Here is a 19,604-nt window from a genome sequence, read left to right as displayed (position 1 = left end):
AAGCAGCTGGCGGAGCAATTTGTGGGGACGACTGGAGGAGCAGCGAGCGGCACGGAGCCTTGCGGGGCCGGTTGGAGCAGCCCAAGGAATGGTGAGCGGAGCTGTTTGCGGGGACGGCTGGAGCAGCTCACAGGTCGGTGAGCAGAGCGGAGCAGCTTGTAGAGCAGAGCAGTTTGTGGGACCGCAGGAAGTGGACTGGCTCGTGGTGAAGGCTGTGGCGGAACCCCACGGAGAGACGGCCGGCCGGCCTCTGATCACATAAGGTGCCCCTTAACACCCTGCGTGCCCCCCCCCTTTACTCTGGGGCTGCACTGACCAGGGACAGAGACTTTGGGTGGTTGCTGGACCCAAGAGACTTTGGGGGTGTTGGACTTTGGGGACTCGGGGTGATTTTTGGGTTGCTGGATTCAAGAACCAAAGGGAAAGGACAGCCCAATTTGCTGGGGTGGGTTTTTTGCTCATGGTTTGTGTTATGAATCCTGTTTGTGGTGTTTTTCCAATTTAATGCTGATGTCGTTTACCTCATGTTATTAAACATTTTCTGTCACACTCAGACTCCGTGCTTGTGAGAGGGGAAGTATTGCCTCTTAGAGGCACCCAGGGGGTGGTATGCAATTGTCCCAGGTCACTAGGTGGGGGCTCGAGCCGGTTTTGCATTGCATTATTGAAACGGAACCCCTAGATACAGAACTCGGCCCTTGTTGCTGCCAACTTAGATGGGCAGAAGGGTTACAAATACATAACTAACAGCAATAAGCATGGCTGAGAAAGCAAGGGATCTGCAGAGAAATGCTGTGGAGTATTGCTTCCATCCCTACAGCATGTGGGCAGGAATCAAGGCTCAGCCCACATAGCTGGGACAGTGGTTTTCAAATGCTGTCAATTCATGTTAAAAGCTGGATGGACAGAAAGGAAGAGAGCAAAATAGCAGGATCTGCCTGATGTAATTTTCAGGAAAAAGACAGGAGACGGCTCTTTGAGCTGTGGTCAAGTGAAAAATTCTCTAAGTTATATAATTTGACACATGGCTTTGCAATGCTTGGGGTTCTTGCATTAAACTCACATTTGTTTCCTCTTTCTTTTCTCTGTTAGAATGAATACAAGTACATGTTTCTAATGCAAATTTACAGCATTCAGAGTGCAGCCAGGGCAAGTCAATAGGAGTTAGGGATATAACTTACCTAGATGCTTTTGTTAACTGCGCTAGGTGGCTATCTGCATATTTCAGTGCCTAAACATGTTTGTTAATCTGACCCTAGGACATTATTTCTTTTCTTTTGAGCATTTTTTCCAGATCCACAGATGTTCACTCATTATGTTTCCAAGGAGAGTTTGCAGGCAGCAAGGAGTCATTTGCAAACAGCCTTTATAGAAGACACACCCACCCACCCAGCAATACAGATAATTTGCCTTAAATTGGGCACACTTAAAATCCAAAGACAAAGTAGTTGCCAGGGGCTCTTTTTACATTAAATGGAAACAAAGTAGTATTGGCCTGATCCTGTTCCTACTGAGTGCAAAGGAAATTTTGCCCCAATTTCAATGGTAGCAGGACTGGTCATCGTGTGGCTATTAGAATCCCGTACAATTAGGCAGAACACAATCTCTAATTTCTATGGTTCTCTGATCTAGAGCAGTGGTTTTAAAACTTTTTTTCTGGCAACCCAATTGAAGAAAATTGTTGATGCCCATGACCCAACGGAGCTGGGGATGAAGGGTTTGGGTGTGGGAGGGACTCAGGGATGGGGCAGAGGATTGGGGTGCAGGCTCTGGGGTGGGGCTAGGGATGAGGGGCTTGGGGTGCAGGAAGGGGCTCTGGGTTTGGGGGGGCTCAGGATGGGGGGCGGGGATTGGGGCACAGAGTTGGAACGTAGCCTTACCTTGGGCGGCTCCTGGTCAGCAGCGCAGCGGAGGTGCTAAGGCAGACTTCCTGCCTATCCTGGCACCATGGACTGCGCTGCGTCCCAGATCCGGCTCCTAGGTGGAGGCACGTAAGTGGCTCCGCATTACTCTCGCTCAAAGGCACCGCCCCCCCAGCTCCCATTGGCCAGTTCTCAGCCAATGGGAGTGCAGAGCCAGTGCTTCAGGCAGGGGCAGCACCTAGGAGCCAGACATGCTGCTGGCCGCTTCCAGGGCACAGCACGGTGTCAGAACAGATAGGGACTAGCCTGCCTTAGCTAGACAGCACCGTCAATGGGACTTTTAACAGCCCAGTAAGTGATGCTGACCAGAGCCGCCGTGACCCAGTGCCTTACATTACTGGGTTGCGACCCGCAGTTTGAAAACCACTGATCTAGGGTAATCTTCATTTCCACAGTAGGGTCTACCAGGTTGGATGCTGTAGGGATTTGTGATGAAGGGGGAATTTTCTTAGAGTTTTGCATGAATACTGAGAGGGCTTGTTGCAGAGGCCCAGGTGTGACTTTGCCTAGCAGTCGTGACCCTGGACAACTGCCTGGAGATGGGGTACCCTAGCGACCGGTGACCAGGAGGCTCACCCCTGTTTGTCAGTCAGCCGGTTCTGGCCAATGGGAGGACAATGGGCGGAGGAGAGAGGACCCAGGTGGCCTGTTTACATGGGACCAAAGACAAAGGATGGAGGAGAGGCTGTGGAGGGAGAGGATATAGGATGCTGGGCTGGAAGGATGGGGTTTCTGGACTGGGGAGAGAGGGCAGCCAGAGCCCACCTGGGTGCAGGGGAGACTTAAATGTACTGTGCTGAGGGTTGCTAGGACTGAGGGCCCTTAGAACCTCCTGTGTTGTCAGACACTCAATAAACCCTTCTGTTTTGTGCTGTCTGAGGTTAGGTCTACACTTGCAGAGTTTTTGTGCTGTCAGTTTCAAAAGTGATAGTGAACCGGTGAAAGAAAAGCGCTGTTTCACTTCATGGAATCATAAAAAAGACGGTTACTCACCGTTGTAACTGTTGTTCTTCGAGATGTGTTGCTCATATCCATTCCATTAGGTGTGCGCGTGCCGCGTGCACGATCGTCGGAGAATTTTCTACCCTAGCAACACCGGCGGGTCGGCTGTGGAGCCCCCTAGAGTGGCGCCTTCATGGCGCTGAATATATACCCCAGCCGACCCGGCGCCCCCTCAGTTCCTTCTTGCCGGCTACTCCGACAGTGGGGAAGGGGGGCGGGTTTGGAATGGATATGAGCAACACATCTCGAAGAACAACAGTTACAACGGTGAGTAACCGTCTTTTCTTCGAGTGCTTGCTCATATCCATTCCATTAGGTGACTCCCAAGCCCAACTTAGGTGGTGGGGTCGGAGTGAGACATTGTTGTGTGCAAAACCGCTGATCCGAAGGCAGCATCGTCCCTGGACTGCTGCACTAGTGCATAGTGAGCTGTAAATGTGTGGACTGATGACCAAACCGCCGCTCTACAAATGTCCTGGATCGGAACTTGCGCCAGGAAAGCCGTCGAGGAAGCTTGGGCCCTCGTGGAGTGAGCGGTGAGGTGCGGTGCTGAGACACCTGCCAGGTCATAGCAAGTCCGGATGCAAGACGTAATCCAGGAGGATAGGCGTTGTGAGGAGACCGGTGAGCCCTTCATTCGGTCGGCCACTGCAACGAAGAGTTGTGTCGTCTTTCTAAAGTGCCTTGTGCGGTCAATATAAAAAGCCAGGGCCCTGCGTACGTCCAGAGAATGCAAACGTTGATCCTGGCGAGTAGCATGCGGTTTAGAATGAAAGACCGGGAGAAATATATCCTGGTTGATATGAAAAGGAGAAACCACCTTAGGGAGAAAGGCAGGATGTGGACGAAGCTGCACTTTATCCTTATGGAAAACCGTGTAAGGGGGCTCGGATGTAAGCGCCCTGAGTTCAGAAACGCGCCTTGCTGAGGTGATGGCTACGAGGAAGGCTGTCTTCCAGGATAGGTACAAAAGTGAACAGGTGGCCAGTGGCCCGAATGGAGGACCTGTGAGCTTGGAGAGAACCAGGTTGAGGTCCCACGTCGGAACGGGTTGACGTTGTTGTGGGTACATCCGGTCTAAGCCCTTGAGGAATCTAACGACCATCGGGTTAGAGAATACCGAGGACGCGAGCTCCCCTGGGTGAAAGGCTGATATAGCGGCCAGGTGAACTCTAATTGAAGATATCGCCAACCCCTGCTGTTTTAGGGAGAGGAGATATTCCAATATGAGAGGAATAGGTGCCTGTAACGGGGACGTGGCTCGTTGTTCGCACCAACAGGAGAACCGCTTCCACTTGGCCAAGTATGTGGTCCGTGTTGAGGGCTTCCTACTGCTCAGCAGAATCTGTTGGACAGAGTACGAGCATTGTTGCTCTGCCTGGGTGAACCATGGAGCAACCACGCCGTGAGGTGGAGTGATTGCAGGTTGGGGTGACGCAGCCGGCTGTGGTCCTGCGAGATGAGATCTGGACATAATGGAAGCGGGATCGGTGTCTGAACCAAGAGTTCCAACAGTGTGGTGTACCAATGTTGTCTCGGCCACGCTGGAGCGACCAGAATTACCTGTGCCTGGTCTCTGCGCAATTTGAGCAGTACCTTGTGGACCAGAGGAAACGGAGGGAAGGCATAAAACAGGTGGTCTTTCCAGGGAAGGAGAAACGCATCCGAGAGGGAGCCCGGAGCTCGACCTTGCAGGGAGCAGAACACGTGGCACTTCCTGTTGTCTCGAGATGCAAACAGGTCTATCTGGGGAAACCCCCACTTCTGGAAGACGGAATGTATGATGTCCGGCCGGATAGACCACTCGTGCGTTTGGAAGGACCTGCTGAGTCGGTCCGCTAAAGTGTTCTGGACTCCAGGGAGGAACGATGCCGTGAGATGGATTGAGTGGGCGATGCAGAAGTCCCACAGGCGAATGGCCTCTTGGCATAGAATTGACGAACGTGCTCCTCCTTGCTTGTTGATGTAAAACATGGCCGTGGTGTTGTCGATGAGAACTAACACACAGCGGCCACATAGGAGATTGAGAAATGCCTGGCACGCCAGGCGCACCGCCATCAGTTCCCGAACATTGATGTGCAGGGCTAACTGAGGTGCAGTCCACAGGCCCTGGGTATGGTGCTCGTTGAGATGGGCGCCCCAACCCAGAGATGAAGCGTCTGTGACCAGGTGCAGAGAGGGTTGTGGGGCGTGAAACGGCATCCCCTCGCAAACCACATTGTGATCTAGCCACCATGTGAGGGAGGTCAGGACCGAGTTCGGGACCGTGACCACCATGTTCAGGCTGTCCCGATGTGAGCGGTATATCGATGACACCCAGGTCTGGAGTGGGCGAAGCCGAAGTCTGGCATGCCTGGTTACGTACGTGCAGGAAGCCATGTGACCCAGCAGGGTAAGGCACGACCTCACCGTGGTAGTTGGGAAGGCCTTGAGCCCTTGAATGTGGCTCGTGATGGTGCAAAAGCGGTTGTCTGGCAGGATGGCTTGTGCACGTCTGGAGTCTAGGACTGCGCCGATAAATTCTATTCTCTGGGTAGGTTCTAGAGTGGATTTGTCCTTGTTGAGTAGGATGCCCAACTCGTTGAATGTGTGTACTATTATGTGGACGTGCGCTCGAACTTGCTCTCTGGTGCGACCGCGTACCAGCCAGTCGTCTAGGTACGGGAACACCTGTATCCCTTGCCGACGAAGGTACGCTGCCACGACAGCCATACATTTCGTGAACACTCTTGGGGCCGAGGATAGGCCGAAGGGAAGGACTGCAAATTGGTAGTGCACCTTGCTTACCACGAATCGCAGGAAGCGTCTGTGAGGTGGGTAAATTGCGATATGAAAGTATGCGTCTTTCATGTCGAGGGCGGCGAACCAGTCTCCAGGATCGAGGGAAGGGATAATGGCCCCCAAAGAGACCATGCGGAACTTCAACTTTACTACGAATTTGTTGAGTCCGCGCAAGTCCAAGATGGGTCGCAGACCTCCTTTGGACTTGGGGATCAGGAAGTAACGGGAATAAAATCCCCTGCCCCTTAACTCTACTGGAACCTCCTCTATGGCCCCCATAGCAAGGAGCGTGGAAACCTCCTGTATAAGAAGTTGCTCGTGAGAAGGGTCCCTGAAGAGGGACGGGGAAGGGGGGGAGGAGGGGGGGATTGAAGAAAACTGGATAGCGTATCCCCTCTCCACCGTGCAAAGGACCCAACGGTCCGAAGTTATAAGGGACCAAACACGGTGGAAGTGGGAGAGACGATCCCGAAAGGAGGGGGCTGGATCCTGGGGGATGACTGGGGCGCCGTCCTCGACCGCACCTTCAAAAGTTCTGCCTGGGGCCTGCGGGTGGTCTTGGTGGCCCTTGGTTCTGACCGGGTTGAGGGCCGGTCCACCTTCGTCTACCACCTCGCCCACGCCTCCGGGCCGAGTCCTGTCTCTGACGAGGTGGGGGGGGTAGAAGCGCTGAGGCTGAGGCCTAAATGGCCTGCGCTGAGGGCCCGCAACATGCATCCCCAAGGAACGCATGATTGTCCTGGAGTCCTTGAGGCTCTGCAGGCGAGAGTCCGTCTTCTCCGAGAACAACCCCTGTCCTTCGAAGGGCAGATCCTGCAGGGTTTGCTGCAGTTCCTGAGGCAAACCCGAAACCTGGAGCCAGGAGATCCTCCGCATAGCGATACCTGAGGCCAGGGTTCTCGCAGCAGAGTCCGCTATGTCCAAGGAGGCCTGTAAGGAGGTCCGAGCCACCTTCTTACCCTCCTCTACCAAGGCCCCAAACTCCTCCCTGGACTCTTGGGGAACCAATTCCTTGAACTTCCCCATAGAGTTCCAGGAGTTAAAGTTGTAGCGGCTCAGGAGTGCCTGCTGGTTAGCTGCTCTAAGTTGCAGCCCTCCGGCTGAATAAACTTTACGGCCAAACAAATCGAGGCGCTTAGCCTCCTTCGATTTGGGCGCTGCGGCCTGTTGACCGTGGCGCTCCCTTGCATTCACTGATGCCACCACCAGTGAACACGGCTGGGGGTGGGTATACAAGTACTCGTAGTCTTTGGAGGGGACAAAGTACTTCCTTTCCACCCCTCTCGCTGTGGGTGGGATAGAGGCAGGAGTTTGCCATATCGTACTTGCGTTCGCCTGGATCGTGCGGATCAGGGGTAACGCCACTCTCGATGGGGCATCCGCCGCGAGGATATTTACGATGGGGTCCTGCACCTCCACTATCTCCTCCGCCTGCAGGTCCATATTATGGGCCACCCTACGTAGGAGGTCCTGATGAGCCCGAAGATCTATTGGGGGTGGACCTGTGCACGATGTGCCCGCCACTGCCTCATCCGGAGAGGAAGAGGAAGATGCCTCCGGTGGTAAAGGATCCAAGGGAGGGTCCTGGTCTCCCTGCTCCTGGGCCGGAGCATCACCTGCGCTTGGGTCCAGGACGTCAGGTGGTGCGGGCACGGAAGCCTCCATGCCCCCTGGCGGAGGCCGAGAGATGGTGGACTCCGGGGCCCTTCTAACGGAGTGGCCCGAGCGAGAGGTCGAAGCTATTGGAGCCCCTTGCGCCTGATGGTACGCCCACGGGGTCCAGAACGACCAGTGAGATGGGCCATGAGCAGGGTCCTCTGCTACCTCCTGCCAATGGCCTATGTCCTGCTCCTCGGCTTGCCCCTGAGGGGGGTATGCCGATCTCGATAAGTCCTCAGAGGAGCGAGACACCGATCTCGATGGCCATGGCGGTGCCGAGCGCGCCGAGACGAATCCCGTGGGCTGCGGTGCCGCACGGTGCCGGTCCGGAGATGTTCTATCTCCACGCGGTGCCGGCGATCGGTGCAGAGATCGCGATCGGTGCCGATGACCTCGCCGGTGCCGGGAGTCGGATCTGGACCTCGACGATGACCTGGAGTAGGCCCGGTGCCGGGAGCGGCCTCTCGACGTCGAGCGTCGATCGTAGCGGTGCCGAGAACTACGTCTCGATGTTGATCGGTGCCGACGATCATAACGGTGCCGAGACGTAGAGCGGTGCCGCGACGAAGATCTTGGCCGCGAGTACGACCGGTGCAGAGGTGATATCCGGCGCCGGGACTGCGAGCGGCGTGGGGACCTGCTTCGGGACCTGGACCGGTGCCGTGGTTCCAGCCCCTGCGATGGAGGGCGCATCAAGGCAGGTTTCCCCCTAGACTGGACCGGACGAGTCAACGGTGCCGGCGGTGCCGGTGGTTGGGGCGGTGCCGGCTCCGTGAGAGCGATCAAGTCTCTCGCCGTCGCAAAGGTCTCTGGGGTCGACGGGAGGCACTGTATCACCGCCGGTCTCGGTGGAGACCCTGTCTGCACCGGACTCAACGGCCTCGGAGCCGGAGTCGACGGTGCTGGAGGCACCTGTTTCCGGTGCTCCACAGGCGGACGCGGCTCTACCCCCGGCACTGGGGGAGCCGGCGTCTTCGGCACGGAGGTCCCCGTCTTATGGGCTTTTTTATGTCCCGGGGATAATGAACGGCGCCGAGGCACTTGCTGTGCTTGCGGTGCCGACGAGGTCCGGTGCCGTGGAGGCTTGTCCGACGCCACTCGCGTGGTCGGAATAGTCGGTGCCGCCGGGGCACTGCGCACCGAGGTGCCAGGTGCCGGGGCCTGACGCGCTGATGGAGCGTCTGGGCTAAGTGCCGCCTCCATAAGGAGTTGCCGGAGCCGAAAGTCCCGCTCCTTCTTGGTCCTTGGTCTGAAGGCCTTACAGATCTTGCACTTATCTGTTTGATGGGACTCTCCCAGGCACTTCAGACAGGAGTCGTGCGGGTCGCTCGTTGGCATAGGCTTAGCGCAGGAGGCGCACTGCTTGAAGCCGGGAGCCTTGGGCATGAGCCCGGCCACGCGGCCGGGGGAAAAAGGGGGAGACAACCCCCTTAATCCCCTTGAACTATATAACAACTAGTAACAAGTGAAAAAACCCAACTATTTAACTATAAACAACTAGAACTATAACTATAACTGTGAATGACTAAATAAGCTAGGGAGAATGGAGAACAGCTATGCCGCGCTCCACAGTTCCAACGACCGTCAGGGGCGGTAAGAAGGAACTGATGGGGCGCCGGGTCGGCTGGGGTATATATTCAGCGCCATGAAGGCGCCACTCTAGGGGGCTCCACAGCCGACCCGCCGGTGTTGCTAGGGTAGAAAATTCTCCGACGATCGTGCACGCGGTGCGCGCACACCTAATGGAATGGATATGAGCAAGCACTCGAAGAAGAACATAGGGTTGGAAGGGACCCCAGGAGGTTATCTAGTCCACCCCCTGCTCAAAGCTGGGCCAATCCCCAACTAAATCATCCCAGCCAGGGCTTTGTCAAGCCTGACCTTAAAAACCTCTAAGGAAGGAGATTCCACCACCTCCCTAGGTAATCCATTCCAGTGCTTCACCACCCTCCTAGTGAAAAAGTTTTTCCTAATATCCAACCTAAACCTCCCCCACTGCAACTTGAGACCATTACTCCTTGTTCAATCATCTACTACCACTGAGAACAGTCTAGATCCATCCTCTTTGGAACCTCCTTTCAGGTAGTTGAAAGCAGCTATCCAATCCCCCCTCATTCTTCTCTTCTGCAGACTAAACAATCCCAGTTCCCTCAGCCTCTCCTCATAAGTCATGCGCTCCAGCCCCCAATCATTTTTGTTGCCCTCCGCTGGACTCTTTCTAATTTTTGCACATCCATCTTGTAATGTGGGGCCTAAAACTGGACACAGTACTCCAGATGAGGCCACACCAATGCCAAAGAGAGGGGAATGATCATGTCCCTCAATCTGCTGGCAATGTCCCTACTTATACAGCCCCAAATGCCGTTAGCCTTCTTGGCAACAAGGGCACACTGTTGACTCATATGCAGCTTCTCATCCACTGTAACCCCTAGGTCCTTTTCTGTAGAACTGCTGCCTAGCCATTTGGTCCCTAGTCTGTAGCAGTGCATGGGATTCTTCCATCTTAAGTGTAGGACTCTGCACTTGTCCTTGTTGAACCTCAGATTTCTTTTGGCCCAATCCTCTAATTTGTCTAGGCCCTTCTGTATCCTATCCCTACTCTCCAGCATATCTACCACTCCTCCCAGTTTAGTATCATCTGGGAACTTGCTGAGGGTGCAGTCCACACCATCCTCCAGATCATTAATGAAGATATTGAACAAAACCAGCCCCAGGACCAACCCTTGGGGCACTCTGCTTGATACTAGCTGCCAACTAGACATGGAGCCATTGATTACTACCCGTTGAGGCTGACGATCTAGCCAGCTTTCTATTCACCTTATAGTCCATTCATCCAGTCCATACTTCTTTAGCTTGCTGGCAAGAATACTCATCAAAAGCTTTGCTAAAGTCAAGGAATAACACGTCCACTCTTTCCCCTCATCCACAGAGCCAGTTATCTCCTCATAGAAGGCAATTAGGTTAGTCAGGCATGACTTGCCCTTGGTGAATCCATGCTGACTGTTCCTGATCACTTTCCTCTCCTCCAAGTGTTTCAAAATTGATTCCTTGAGGACCTGCTCCATGATTTTTCCAGGGACTGAGGTGAGGCTGACTGACCTGTAGTTCTCCGGATCCTCCTCCTTCCCTTTTTTAAAGATGGGCCCACTTACTTCCACAGGCATCAGAGAGTGTTTACATTTGCAGCACTTCCATCACCTATAAGAGCAGCACACTGAAGGCAGCTATCCCACAATGCAGCTCTCTCCATTTTTACAATAGGTCTAGTGGGAAGTAGGTGGGGTTATCGCAGGGCATCCTGGGTCCACACAACCTCCTCTCCCCAAACACTGATCACAGTGGTGTAGCCAGGTTCTACATCAGGGGAGCGAACACATAAAAAAAGGCACCACCCGCTGCCATATCAAATTATGAGTTACATACTTTTAAATTTTATACATATTTATTTTGTACTTAAAATAAAAACACAAGAATATTGTTTAAGTACATGTGTTATTTTGCATTTAAAATATAAAAAAGTTTACAGTATTGTATATAAAATCAAAACATAATAAAAACACATTTATCATATTGTTTTGATCTTAGCTTTGAAATATAAAATAAGTAATCTATGAAGCTACTACAACAGCCTCTTTCATCTAAGCTTCATTCTAGCAAAGTTATTACTTTATTATAATCTACTTCAGTAGCCAATTCTCTTTCAATGGAGAGCAAAGCTAACCCAGACAATCTATCTTCACCCATTGTAGAACTCAGGTAGGACTTTATACGTTTAAGTCAGCTAAAGGATCGTTCTGCAACTGCGCTACTTATTGGCAAGGTCAGAAAAACGTGGTACAATCTCAAAAGGTTAGGATAAATGGTGAAGTAATATGGGGGAGGGTAATATATATCAAAGTGGGTGAGGTAAAATATTTTTTAATTGGACCAGCTTCGGTTGGTGAGAGAGGCAAGCTTTTGAGCTTTCACAGAACTCTTCTTCAGGAAGAAAGAACTCTGAAAACTCCAAAGCTTGTCTCTCTCTCACCAACAAAAGTTGCTCCAATAAAAGATATTACCTCACCCACCTTGTGGCTCTAATTTCCTGGGAACAACAGGGCTACACCAACACAGCATACAAAAATGCAAGATTCACATGAACAGCACAGAGTGACCATCATCACACCAGGACACTATTTTCACAATCATCACACCAAGGAAGTAGCACCAGCACAATGAGATAAATATAGCCACATGTGCATGCCAAAAATTCACAGTACAAGCACACTGGGATCCACACAGCAGGATAGTAGTGTCAGTTTAGATCTCAGTCTCTGAGTCCATCCCCACTAAACTGAGTCCAAAGGTTCAGCTAAACACAAGGGCACCTGCAAATAGCTGTACTAACAGCAGGATCTACACTGGCACAATAGGAGGAGTTGCAGGGCACTAATTCCCAATCCCAGTGCAAGGCAATATGGGATCCAGGCACCAGGTCCTTAGAACCAGAATTTGTACTCACAGGAGAGCGGGATGAAATTAGAGAAGTTACAGAAGGCAACTCCCAAGAAACAAGGCACTTGACCAAATGTTAAACCACCATCACCAGCCATTGTGTACAGCAAGTGAAGGACAATTAGTAATTTAATGACCACCATCACCAGATAATTACTCAACCCTGGAACTCAGCAATACCCCCCCTCCTCCTCCCAACATGATCACAAGACAAGCCCTTCCCTTAGGAGACAATTCAGGTTTCCCTTGATAGGAGAGGGAAAAATCAGGCTACCTCTCCCTGCCCCCCAACATGGTGCCTGGACTTGTGTTTGCCAGAGCACATGGACTAAACACATAATGTTTTCACCCCTCAGCTCACAGAGAGCACAGCAGATAGTTCCAGCCATCCCTTGGGAGACAATTCCATCCACACCCCCAAGGCAGAGATTGTACTGCTATGAAGATTTCCCCTGATAGCTTTCCTCTCCTACCCCCTCCCATCCCTACCCCTTCCCCACTGCCTCTTCCCTTCCACCCCTCACCCCCTAAGAGGCAGTCACCCAGATGCCAGGGAGGGGGAACCAAGCGCACTACATGGCCACTGTCTCTGAGAGGCAGGCATCTCTGGGCAGGGAGGGCAAGCAGGGACACCCCACCCCACAGGAGATACGCCTGCCCCCCCACCCCCCATGCCTGTCCTGGTCCAGCTGCCCAGCAGGGGCTGGTACTCCCAGTCTCTCTGTGCTGCAGGGGTGCAGGGGATGTTTTTGGAGATGCCTCTGGCTGAGCCCCCTGCCCCCCACCATGCAGACAGCCATCCCACCAGCTCTCACAGCCACCTGGGAGGTTTCCAGTCCCATCCCCCCCCACCACAAGAAAGACCCCCTTTGAAATAAACTTACCAGCTGCTGCTACTGGCTGCCTTTAGTTGGGTGAGAGGTTAGGTGCTGCTGCTGCAGAGCCAGAGAAAGCACACCTGCCAGTGCCACAAGGAGCAGGAGGTGGGGCTGCACCTCACCAGTGGGGTCTCCCAGCTCAGCCCCTGCTCCAGGAGCAGTTCCCCTCGCTGACTGGCTGGTGGCCAAAAACCAGCTAAACAGCACCCACTCCCCTAGCTACCCTGCTGCCCCCACCCTGGCCAAACAGCTGATGGTTCATGGGCCCCATACACAGTTGGCTGGTGGGTGGATGCCCCTGCGTGCCCCCTATAGGGGGGGCATGCCCCAACCAACCCCCTTCTTCCCCAAGGCCCCAGCCTCTCCTCCTCCCCAGGAGCCCAGCTTGCTGGAACTCAGTTCTTTCCCCCTCCCTGCCTGCCTCACCAATTAGCTGTCTGTCTCCCTCCTGCTGGGAGACAGCCAGCACGGCAGGAAGGGTATGCAATGCAGCATGCTGGGGGAAGTCAGCATAGCCTGCCTGCAGGAGCCCAGCTTGCTGGAGCTCAGTTCTTAATCTATCTTCCACTCCCTGCTGGGCAATCAGCTGTCTCCCTCCTACTGGGGGAGACAGCTGATTGGCCCGGGTATGCTAAGCCGTCTCCTCCGGCTCCTCCCACTGAGCCCAGCTTGCTGGAGCTCAGTTCTTACCCTCCCCTCCCTGCCTGCCGTGCGATCAGCTGTCTCCCTCCTGCGAGACACAGCTGATGGGCGTGGCAGCGGAGCATGCCCCCTCCCCCCCACCGCCGCTGCCGGCGCCATGGTAACCCCACCTAACGGGGCTTTTGAAAAATGTGCTGAGGGGAAGCAGTTGCTTCCCCTGCACCCCTCCAGCTACGCTACTGACTGATCAGCTCCAGTAGCTCAGCATTGCTCCAAGCAGGGGATTGTTTGCTCCCTGGAGCAGGCATTGTCACCTGGCCAGATAAGTAAGCACTTGCCAAGAAAAGAAGAAGGGGAGTTTCAAAGTTCCCGGGGCTTTACACGGGGAGGGGGTGGATGTCTGTTTACCTGGTATCAGAGCAGCAGAGCTGCTGGCCAGAGTGGTCACCTAGGCACTGTGGGATATCTGGCAGAGGCTAAAAGCTCTATAAAACCGGAAGAAAGTGTCTTCACTTGCACATCACCACAAAAGCATCACTGGTAAGAGCTGTATACCTCTCATGGAGGTGGTTTTCTTTTTGCGGTGAAACTTCTAAGTTTCACCCAAAAGTCATTGGCAAGTGTAGATGCTCCCACGGTTTTTGTGCAAAAAAGGGAATTTTTCCGCTTTAAATGGCAAGTGTAGACATGCCCCGAGAGTCCCTGCAGTCTAGAGATCAGGGTGGCATTATTTCCTCTGGGTGTGGAGGCCCCAGGGGTCCAGAGTGAATGGATTCCCTGAGGGGGCCCACAGCGAGAGACAGGTGTGCTGAATGCTCAGAGGTATGGTTCCAGGAGGTGGAAGGGCCTAAGGCTTAATCCCCAACAGAGAGTGGACCCCCAAGAAGGGCTGTCACACTGAAGGGGGTTCCTCCCAGGGACCATAGGGAGAGAGCACGAGTCGTGTGAATCTGTGACAGGATCCAAATGACCATCTCCATTGTTTGCATTGGAGGACTGTCCTTCCTCTATGGGATTTTCTTTATTTTAAAAGACACTCTGGAGAGCATCCTTGAAGGATCCCCGAATCGCTGATTCCTGTAGCTTCCCGGCTAGGAAGCATATCCAGTAGAACCTCAGAGTTACAAACACCTTGGGAATGGAAGTTGTTTGTAACTCTGAAATATTCAAAACTCTGAACAAAACATTATGGTTGTTCTTTCAAAAGTTTACAGCTGAACATTGCATAGTAAAGTTTAAAGGCTGTATTAAGGCAAACGGAAAATGCTGCTTTTAACCAACTTAATTTAAATGAAACAAGCACTGACACTTTCTTTACCTTTTCAAATCTTTTAAAAAACTTTCCTGTTATTGTTTTTAGTTGTTTACATTTAACACAGTACTATACTGTTTTGCTTTTTGTTTGGGTCTCTGCTGCTGCCTGATTTTGTACTTCTGGTTCCAAATGAGTCTGTGGTTAATTGGTCAGTTTGTAACTCTGAGGGTCTACTTTAACCAGACTCATGCTGCGGTTTATAGAGGCTGTCAGGAAAGTAATAAAAATGAGTGCCATCTAATAATCTAACTTCTGGCGGAAGGTCACAATACAGAACGTGTTGATAAATTGTATAGTCAATTGCTTGACCACACTTTGGTTTGTTATGAAATATGTAACAATAAGCAGTGTCAGTCAGGTTTATTAATCCCTACAACCTTGTGGCCACTCTGGATTTACAGATCACCTCCTCAGGGACATGTGAGAGAGGAAACAAATAGACACCTGGGCTTTGCAAAGGGGTTCCAAACCCAATTGCTCTTGACTTTAGACATCACAAGAAAAATACCGATCTATACACAACAATAAAACACCTGTTACCATTTGTCTTCCTTGGTTTCCTCACCACTCTGGAATGTTCTTCTGGATTTGGGACAGTGTCCTTTTAGGATTCCACATCCCCTCTCATGGACCTCTCTCTTCATGCCTTCCCCTCTGGAACATGGAGTCTGCCCTCTCTCTCCCCAGCCAGCTTCCTTTGACTTTGGCTGGACCCGCTGTCAAAAAGGTTCCTCCCCCCTTCAAAAGTCTGTGCCTTTGTTTCTCTTTTTAACCCTCTCTGTGACACCTCTGTCCCTCTTGCATAATGACAGGTTTCAGAGTAGCAGCCGTGTTAATCTGTATCCGTAAAAAGAACAGGAGTACTTGTGGCACCTTAGAGACTAACAAATTTATTAGAGCATAAGCTTTCATGGACTACAGCCCACTTCTTCGGATGCATACAGAGTGGAATAAATATTGAGGAGATATATATACACACATACAGAGAGCATAAACAGGTGGGAGTTGTCTTACCAACTCTGAGAGGCCAATTCAGTAAGAGGAAAAAAAAAAACAACTTTTGAAGTGATAATCAAGATAGCCCAGTACAGACAGTTTGATAAGAAGTGTGAGGATACTTACAAGGGGAGATAGATTCAATGTTTGTAATGGCTCAGCCATTCCCAGTCCTTATTCAATCCTGAGTTGATTGTATCTAGTTTGCATATCAATTCCAGCTCAGCAGTCTCTCGTTGGAGTCTGTTTTTGAAGTTTTTCTGTTGTAATATAGCCACTCGCAGGTCTGTCACTGAATGACCAGACAGTTTAAAGTGTTCTCCCACTGGTTTTTGAGTATTATGATTCCTGATGTCAGATTTGTGTCCATTAATTCTTTTGCGGAGAGACTGTCCGGTTTGGCCAATGTACATGGCAGAGGGGCATTGCTGGCACATGATGGCATATATCACATTGGTAGATGTGCAGGTGAACGAGCCCCTGATGGTATGGCTGATGTGATTAGGTCCTATGATGATGTCACTTGAATAGATATGTGGACAGAGTTGGCATCGGGCTTTGTTACAAGGATAGGTTCCTGGGTCAGTGGTTTTGTTCAGTGATGTGTGGTTGCTGGTGAGTATTTGCTTTAGGTTGGGGGGTTGTCTGTAAGCGAGGACAGGTCTGTCTCCCAAGATCTGTGAGAGTAAAGGATCATCTTTCAGGATAGGTTGTAGATCTCTGATGATGCGCTGGAGGGGTTTTAGTTGGGGGCTGAAGGTGACAGCTAGTGGTGTTCTGTTATTTTCTTTGTTGGGCCTGTCTTGTAGGAGGTGACTTCTGGGTACTCGTCTGGCTCTGTCAATCTGTTTTTTCACTTCAGCAGGTGGGTATTGTAGTTTTAAGAATGCTTGATAGAGATCTCTTAGGTGCTTGTCTCTATCTGAGGGATTGGAGCAAATGCGGTTATATCTTAGAGCTTGGCTGTAGACAATGGATCGAGTGGTGTGTCCTGGATGGAAGCTGGAGGCATGTAGGTAAGTGTAGCGGTCAGTAGGTTTCCGGTATAGGGTGGTATTTATGTGACCATCGCTTATTAGCACAGTAGCGTCCAGGAAATGGACCGCTTGTGTGGATTGATCTAGGCTGAGGTTGATGGTGGGATGGAAATTATTGAAATCATGGTGAAATTCCTCAAGGGCTTCTTTTCCATGGGTCCAGATGATGAAGATGTCATCAATGTAGCGCAAGTAGAGTGGGGCGTTAGGGGACGAGAGCTAAGGAAGCGTTGTTCTAAGTCAGCCATAAAAATGTTGGCATATTGTGGGGCCATGCGGGTACCCATAGCAGTGCTGCTGACTTGAAGGTATATATTGTCCCCAAATGTGAAATAGTTGTGGGTGAGGACAAAATCTGACATCAGGAATCATAATACTCAAAAACCAGTGGGAGAACACTTTAACCTGTCTGGTCATTCAATGACAGACCTGCAGGTGGCTATATTACAACAGAAAAACTTCAAAAACAGACTCCAACGAGAGACTGCTGAGCTGGAATTTATATGTAAACTAGACACAATCAACTCAGGATTGAATAAGGACTGGGAATGGCTGAGCCATTACAAACATTGAATCTATCTCCCCTTGTAAGTATTCTCACACTTCTTATCAAACTGTCTGTACTGGGCTAGCTTGATTATCACTTCAAAAGTTTTTTTTCTCTTACTGAATTGGCCTCTCAGAGTTGGTAAGACAACTCCCACCTGTTTATGCTCTCTGTATGTGTGTATATATATCTCCTCAATATTTATTCCACTCTGTATGCATCCGAAGAAGTGGGCTGTAGTCCACGAAATCTTATGCTCTAATAAATTTGTTAGTCTCTAAGGTGCCACAAGTACTCCTGTTCTTTTCTCTGTCCCTCTGTTTTTCTTTTTGGGGATTTTCCACTTGCCCTCCAATTGAACTTGGTTGGATTGGTTTTCCAGCACAGGCACCCTCCTTCGCATACCTATTGTTTGCTCAGAGCACAGTTGTTAAGGTTAATGACAGGTTTCAGAGTAACAGCCGTGTTAGTCTGTATCCGCAAAAAGAAGAACAGGAGTACTTGTGGCACCTTAGAGACTAACAAATTTATTAGAGCATAAGCTTTCGTGGACTACAGCCCACTTCTTCGGATGCATCCGAAGAAGTGGGCTGTAGTCCACGAAAGCTTATGCTCTAATAAATTTGTTAGTCTCTAAGGTGCCACAAGTACTCCTGTTCTTCTTCTTGTTAAGGTTAATGACTTCTTTTGTTTGTACTTTAGCTTCTTCCAGAGTAAGTGATACATGTCAGGATCTTGTTAGCCCATGGTTGACATGACTGAGGCATTTAATAATATAAGCAATTCCATAAACTTAACCAGAATTCATATTCTGTACATAGACAGATTCCCTAAATAGTCACAAAAACACACTGAAAAATTGTTTCTTAGCCCTGGTCTACACTACGAGTTTAGGTCGAATTTAGCAGCCTTAGATTGATTTAACCCTGCAGCCGTCCACACAACAAAGCCATTTTTGTTGACTTACAGGCTCTTAAAATCGATTTCTGTACTCCTCCCTGACGAGGGGATTAGCGCTGAAATCGACCCTGCTGGGTTGAATTTGGGGTACTGTGGACGCAATTCGATGGTATTGGCCTCTAGGAGCTATCCCAGAGTGCTCCATTGTGACCGCTCTGGACAGTACTCTCAACTCAGATGCACTGACCAGGTAGACAGGAAAAGCCCCGTGAACTTGTGAATTTCATTTCCTGTTTGGCCACCGTGGTGAGCTGATCAGCACAGGTGACCTTGGAGTCCCAGAATCGCAAAAGAGCTCCAGCATGGACCAAACGGGAGGTACTGGATCTGATCGCTGTATGGGGAGACGAATCCGTGCTATCAGAACTCCGTTCTAAAAGACTAAATGATTAAGCGCAGCCAGACATCAGGGCAGTTAGAAGAGCGCAGCAGGGCACGCCGCACATCAGAGAAGCTTTGAAAACCAGTTTCATGACTGGCCAGGCTACGGTGTGAAAGTTCTGTTTGTTTCTCCTTGATGAAAAGCCACCCCCGTGGTTCACTCTACTTCCCTGTAAGCCAGCCACCCTCCCCTCCCCCCTTTGATCTCCGCTTGCAGAGGCAATAAAGTTGTTTCAAATTCATGCATTCTTTATTAATTCATCACACAAATGGGGGGATAACTGCCAAGGTAGCCCGGGAGGGGTGGGGGAGGAGGGAAGCACATGGGGGGGGGTAGTTGTAGGGGCACCCCCTAGAATGGCATGCAGCTCATCATAGAAGCGAGATGTCTGGGGCTCTGACCCGGAGCGGCCATTTGCCGTTCTGGTTCTTTGGTAAGCTTGCCTGATATTCCAGGCACGACTGAATCTCCATTAGACAAAACTTAAAGAAGGGAATGATCTAGAGTCACTCCCATTTAGGTCCAGATGCCCCGACCGACCTCACCGAGGCCGGCCAGGAGCACCTATGTCTACCCAGGCGCCCCCGACTGACCTTACCGAGGCTGGCCAGGAGCACTCATGTCTGCCCAGGAGCCCCCGACCGACCTCACTGAGGCCGCCCAGGAGGAACCAGGAGACAGCAGCAGACGGTACAATACGGCTGCTAACCATCTTTGCTAACTTGCAAAGGCAAGGAGCTGCTGCTGTGTAGCACTGCAGTACCGCATGTGCCAGCAGCACCCAGGAGACGTATGGGGACAGTGAGCTGAGTGGGCTCCATGCTTGCCGTGGTATGTCGTCTGCACAGGTAACCCAGGAAAAAAGACGAGAAACGATTCTTTGCTGTTGCTTTCATGGGGGGGGGGGAGGGGGCTGATGACATGTACCCAGAACCACACGCGACAATGTTTTTGCCCCATCAGGCATTGGGAGCTCAACCCAGAATTCT

This window comes from Chrysemys picta, chromosome 4 (assembly GCF_011386835.1).
Source record: "Chrysemys picta bellii isolate R12L10 chromosome 4, ASM1138683v2, whole genome shotgun sequence".
NCBI classification, from domain to species: domain Eukaryota; kingdom Metazoa; phylum Chordata; order Testudines; family Emydidae; genus Chrysemys; species Chrysemys picta.
This window is presented reverse-complemented; position numbering follows the sequence as displayed.